We start from the raw sequence: 6,331 nt of genomic DNA on the forward strand, positions 1-6,331 counted from the left end.
AATCAAATTTTACATCCATATATATCTTTTGAAAATTAAAATTCGAAAATTTTTTCTAAAGCCTCCAGGGGACTTCGTTTTCGCACGAAAAAATTTTATGTGGTCTTATTGCATCCGGACCCACTATTATACATAGATCGTGTATTTTTCGTCTGAGCTTTCAAATGATTCCTATAGTTTTTCGAAATTCAACATGGTGATTTGATAGCGTGAAAAATTTTTAATATTTAAAAATCATTTTGTTTAGAATTTTTTTGAGCTATCTTCAATGTTATGTCATAAAGCCGGATTTTTTTAGTTAATAATCGCTGTCTTTGATCTCTTTTTATTATAAATAATCATTTAAATGGTCACGAGCTCTAAGAATATCGATTTTGTTTCCAAATCTCCCATTTTTTTACACAATTTTTCTGTGTTACTATCTCAAAGGTTGCACTGTAACAAAAATCTATTGAATTTCACATCTCTGGTGGATGTAAATAAAAGGAACATCGTATATTGTAGTAACTTTACGAATCTGTTGTGATATTCCAATTCGGCCGTTAATTTTATACGCGAAAACACATAAGATAATATGGGTATTTTTTGATGTTTAAATATTCCGTAACAAAAATATGAAATATACGTTTTGAATAACCGCATTTTTTTCCGTTCCAATAGCAGAAAATGTAAAAGGCAAAATAGGAATAGCTCGAATTCGGTCTATTTTTGTGTGAAAGCTGTCAAAAAAGTTGAACATAGCTGTCAATTACCTCACATTAAGAATAAAAATGCTCCAAAACTGAAGGATGAAGGCATCGATAAACAACGAACACGAGAGACGCTTTCGTATTCACATATTATATGATTAATTATTCTAAATTTTAAATTAATTATAAATAAAAAATTGTACAGTTTCCGCCAGGGTAAAATTAAAGATCTTTGGTAAAAATAAAAATCTCGATGTAATTTTCAATCACAGGAAAGTGATTTTACCGACGCATGGTATTCTTACACGCTGCGACTGAATTTTCCCTTCTGAATGTAAAGTTCGTACGAGGGAATGTGTAATTTTATTTTTATCGAGTGTGTAATATTACACTGCTGTTCGAGGGTCCTTTTATTTAAAACTCTAGAGGATGTAATTTCACATACGTTTGTAAAATCACACAGTGAAGTGTGTGATATTTATAATGATATAATATGTAATTTTCCGAAACTTTGTAATTTTACACAAATCTTTTTTATAGTGTGTATATATGCATGTGTGTGTGCAGTAGAAGTAATAAATATGAGTATATACGGAGACGATATACAACTTTTTAGTAAGTAACTCAGCAAAATTTGGTGACAAAATTGGAAATTCGGTAACAAATGTGCTATTCTTGGAACTCATGACCATTTAAATGATTGTTTATAATACAAAGAGATCAAACACAGCTATTATTATCTCAAAAAATTTGGCTTTATAACTTAACATTGGAAATATCTCAACAAATTAAAAAAAAAAAAAAACGATGATTATTACATATTTAAAATTTGTCACGCTTTCAAGCCGCTATTTTAAATATCGAAAACTATGGGTATTATTCGAAAGCTTGGACAAAAAGGACATGATCTATATTCTATGTCTATATCTAAAGTCGGCACTCCGAAATATGTCACTTTTGACGTTAAAGCGTTAATATTCAAAAGAATATCTGCATTTTTTATCAAAAAATGGGATATTTCTATAAAAAGAGAGTAATATTTAAATCAAAGGTAAATTTTTTATAAAAGAATTGAATTTTCAAATAATAAGCAAAATTACGACTTTTTAATTTTCAAATGGGAATTTTAATCAAACAGTCAATTTTCAACCAAAAATTGTGACAGTTTAACCTACAAAGATGAATTTTCAACCAAATAGTTGAATTAAAATAAAGTGAACTATCAACCAACAGTTGAAACTTAAACAAAAAACGACGAGTTCTCAACAAAATAATGTCTAACAAACAAAAGATGAATTTTAAATCCAAAATGATTTTTTTACAAAAGGACGAATTCTCAACAATGCAGTTCAACAAAACAAGTTTCAACAAAATTTTGTTAATCAAAAAAGAATAATTTTCTACGAAAAGATATTAATTTCCAAAACAAAAAAAAGTTTTTGACAGGATTTGAAATATAAACCAAGAAAAAAATGTCAGAAAAGAAAAAAAAATTATATGAATTGTCACACAAGTGACTTTTTAACCAAAGATTTGAATTTTCTACCAGAAGATATTAATTTTCAAAACAAAAAGAAGAACTTTTGACAGGAGTTGCAATATAAACCAAGAAAAAAATGTCAGTCAAGACATTTTTTTAAAATGAATTTTCAACAAAAGTTACTTTTAACCAAATATTTGAATTTTCTACGAAAATAATTGTATGTCCCACCAAATTTTTAATTTTGTATTTCGGTAAAAATAGCCCCTTTTCCACTTCCCACAATTCGTAACGAAAAAAGTCGGCTATTTAAATCGAAAGTTCGGTAAGCATAGGCACGGCCTTGACTTTTCAACCAAAAAGTTGAATCATCGACATACAAAGATGTATTTTCTACCAAATATTTGAATTTTCTATTAAAAATGATCACTTTTTAACAAAATAGTTGAATTTGGGAATAAAAAATATGAATTCTCAATCAAAAATAGAATATAAAAATTACAATGAATTAGCTTTCAATTTAATTCACATGAAAGCGAAAAAACAAGAAAAAGCGGAAGTTTTTTGAAAATAGGGAAAAAGGAGCACTTGTTTTAAAAGGGGAATACAGGAAATATTGTGAAGTCTGTCTCTTGCATACAATGTTGCAGTTTCAACCATTAAAGTTCTAGGAACTGTTTTAGCACGAGCTATTTTCACTCTGGAAAATAAAGTTTAATTTATAGCTGTGTAGTCTGAAGAAATAAGAGGAGCTGAAAAAGGGAATCGACTAATCGTCTCAAAATGTCGGAACTAACTAAAACAGTGAAAAATATGTGACTCACCATATAGTACAATCTTGATAAACATTTATTAATATTCCTATTTGATAGAAATTATTTATAAATGATTACTAACAAATTTCGTTCGAAACTGAAGTGTTTACATTTAAAAAAAAAACACAACCGTACCAAATTGGTGAACATCAAATACTATTGACGTGAAATCTTCTACTTTATAATGTGTAGATGTAAATCAATGGTGAATTATTCAAATTCATTGAGGAGTAATTGCTCTATTCTTATTTTTTTTATGACGGGCCCGCGGTCTTTGAAAATCGTCAAGTTACGCACCTGGATAAAAGGGTAGAGAAACAGATGCTGGGACTGTACCTCGAATCAAGCAACTCGATCGAAGCCTAATGCCCCGACCCGACCACCAATTTCAACTCGAGACTATCTCAATCATCTGGTCTCGTTTAAAGCTTAATCCGAGTTGCCCAAACCCACCGTCCTACGAGATTACTAATCGGTGTCAAGCCGACATTTAATCTTTAAAGTCTATTAAAACAAGAACGTAGCTTTCCTAATTTCAAAATTCAAACGTTGCGTACCACCCACTGAGAAATGGCCCAGTCCAGTCGCTAGTCTAGTGTCCAAATACTAAGACCCAAAAGGCCCAAGTACGTCATCTACCAATGGCTGCAAAATCTGCCCTGTACTGTCTGCACCACATGTGAAATTATGTGCAACTCGAAGCCTGAGAGAAAAGCATCGTTCCGCACCAATGAACGGCATTCGATTTTCAAGCTTGGCGATCTTAAGAGTAAAAGAAAGTGCAATGAAAAGTTTTCCCATGGACAGAAAATGCACCTATAAAGTTATGGAGCGAGACTAAAGAGTGAGGTGCTCCAAAGAGAAGATAACAGCTGATAAAATTCCACTGATTCTGCGTTAGTAAACAAGATAAAGAGGTTAGGTTTCTTCGACTTTGTTGGGACTCACGGAACACAGATTCTAACTAGTTCTAACCTCAAAAAAAAACTGAAATCTAATAACTCGAACCAGAGATGCTCGAACACTGTTTGTTTGTAAACTGTTTCGATTAAGATCCAGTAGAGGCCACTGGCCTGTCATCGAAAAAAGTTCACCTTCATTTGAATCTTAATTAAAACTTTTTCGACTTTTTACATGGCTTTTGTTTTTCTATAAATGAAAACTTGCTATCTCGAAACCCTTGAAACTTACCACAAAAACAACTCCGGAAAGTTTTGGAGCAACACTCTTCGGCCCTAAAGGGCCCACCGTGTAAAAAATCCCAAGAGACGCCTTCTTGAAGCAAACTCGAACAACATAGAACGTTCACAACAAAACAAAATCACAGTTGGGGAAGCACACTTATATGGGGGAATGAGATGGGGAAAAAACACACGCGTCTTCACTGGCCCACTGAACTTAACCACGTAATGTTCTTTCTGGGTTTTTGTTTATTTCCGAAGAAATAACCGAATTACTTGAAGATAAAACACGTTTATTAACAATATCATCAGTAACGTAACGGTTAAATGTTTAGACGCAAAGTACACACGATCTAACAATTGCGCAACTGACACAGAGATCAGACTAAAACAACGCGCGCGGCGTTCGAGTTGCAACTGAGCGGCAAGTCAAGCGTCAGTCTGTCCAACCCCCACTCTTCTTTCCTTCTCCCTCCATTCTATTTCTCTCTTTTGCTTCTTTTACTTACCTCAGGCTCAGTCATCACAGTACCCATCCTTGTCAATACCTATTGTCGTTAAAAAAAGGTGAATTTTTTTCAAAAATAGTTCACTACAACCGTTTTATAAGTTAAATGAAAGTAAAGTTTTAAAAATAAATGGTAGTAAATGGTCAATTCAGAATAAAAGAATCAGCATTCATTAATAAAAAATTGATGTGATAATAAAAAACATGCCGTTTTTTCCAGTCACTAATGGGCCTATGAATTGTAACCTATACTTGTAATACTAACGAATAATAAAAACAATATGATTAGAAATTACTAATGAAGTAAGACACTCTAAAAATAAAAAAATAAAAATACTGTTTTTATTATTCAATATTATTACAACTTTAACTTGTTTTTTTAGATAGCTTACATGATCCTTGAAAAGGGTCCATCTGTGACCGAAACGTCGCCATGTTTTTTATTCATTTCTTCAAATGAATACTGATTCTTTGAATGTGCAAAATTCTTAAAAATGAAAGCAAAAATATTCTGAATTAACCATTTTTGAGTTGACCGAATTAACAAATTTCTAGTACGAAATCAAATAGTGTGCAATGGAAAATGAACTTTATTTTTTAAGCCAAATTTTCAGTTTCATAAGGTGCTATTCAACTATTATGTAAGCAATTCGAGGGGTTGGGGGGTATAAATAGATGCTTATTGTTGTATATTCGTAATGTAAAAATATGCTTACAAAGGGAGGTGAGCAAGAATAGCGGAAATTGTACTTACGTAATACATGAACGGCCACTAACCTAATATTTTTAAAGTATTAAAATAAACTTCAATTTATATTAAGTGTTTTTTAGTCTATAAATTATCAGAATTCCTATTCATTTATCGCAGGCTTCAGCCTTTTCCCCATTTCTCACTTTTTCTCGTTTTTCTACGTAATTGTGAACTGAATGAATACAAACCAATACAAAAATCAATCTATTTTTCGTTGAAAATTAATTCTTTTCGTTTGAAAAGTCTGTTAAATTTTTCTCTACAATTCGTCTTTATTTATTACAATTTGTATTAATTGGTTCAAAATGAATTATTTTATTGAAAATTCAACTATTTTGTTGAAAATTGATCTTTTTCAATCAAAATTTTAACAATTTATTTGCCATTTCGTTCTTTCTTTACTAACAATTTTTTTTAGAAATTCTATACTATTTTGTTGAAAATTAATTTTTTCAGGTTTGAAAATCATCTCTTTCTGTATCGTTGAAAATTAAATTTGTTAAAAATTCAAATGTTTTTTAGAAAGATTGTGTTATCGGCTAGAAAATCTAACAAATTAAAATTCTAGATAAAAATAAGATAATTCATTAAATTTATGTTATAAATCAGTTTAAAAAATGAAATTAGCCTTTTTTAGCTTATATTACAAAATTTTTACAATTTCTCTGAACATTACTTGACAAATTTATTTTAGCAACTGTGACGTTGGTATTCGTGTCCAAATATAGAAATATAATTTAATCTCTTCTTCTAATAGCAAGCTGACAAAATAAATGTGTAATTTAATTGGTATTTTTGTGCACGGAAAAAAAATTCTTGAGGGGAACGAGTGAATCGAGAATACATTAAACTCAAAGAAAGTGTCCGCTTAGATTAGGTAAAAGGTTTAGTTAGAAGAGTTAAACAT

The 6,331-nt window shown here is 30.6% G+C and overlaps 1 protein-coding gene across 1 annotated transcript in view; it reads right to left on the bottom strand.

Annotated features, from left to right (window-relative positions):
- LOC117171767 (semaphorin-1A-like) overlaps positions 1–4,553 on the bottom strand; it is a 470,590-nt gene extending 466,037 nt beyond the window's left edge. Inside the window, exon 1 of the mRNA XM_033359372.1 lies at positions 4,176–4,553. The gene's annotated coding sequence lies outside the window, so the exon portion shown is untranslated. The remainder of the gene's footprint in view (positions 1–4,175) is intronic.
- Between the last annotated feature and the right edge of the window lie 1,778 nt (positions 4,554–6,331).

This window comes from Belonocnema kinseyi, chromosome 4, assembly GCF_010883055.1.
Source record: "Belonocnema kinseyi isolate 2016_QV_RU_SX_M_011 chromosome 4, B_treatae_v1, whole genome shotgun sequence".
In the NCBI taxonomy this organism is placed as follows: Eukaryota; Metazoa; Arthropoda; class Insecta; order Hymenoptera; family Cynipidae; genus Belonocnema; species Belonocnema kinseyi.